Source organism: Gekko japonicus, unplaced genomic scaffold (genome assembly GCF_001447785.1).
Source record: "Gekko japonicus isolate JY-2015 unplaced genomic scaffold, Gekko_japonicus_V1.1 scaffold717, whole genome shotgun sequence".
Classification (NCBI taxonomy): domain Eukaryota; kingdom Metazoa; phylum Chordata; class Lepidosauria; order Squamata; family Gekkonidae; genus Gekko; species Gekko japonicus.
This window is the reverse complement of record NW_015164204.1, coordinates 391,031-391,284: the sequence shown is the minus strand read 5'-3', so window position 1 is coordinate 391,284 and position 254 is coordinate 391,031.

Here is a 254-nt window from a genome sequence, read left to right as displayed (position 1 = left end):
TGGTACTATTCCCCTGAGAGGGAAAGACTCCCATTGGTCTTTAACTCATCAATCTCATTGGTTGTTAAATGTAAATAGGCGTGGCTATATTAGCCCGGTAATGTTTAAAAGGATCATAGCTCCCACTGTTTTCTTGTTCTGGTTTGGAATGCGTTTGAGCGTTTGCTTGCTACTTCAAATAAAGCTGAATCACTGAGCTGAAATCATTCTCCGATCCTTTGTTAGCGCGATCTAACAATTGGAGATGAGGATGG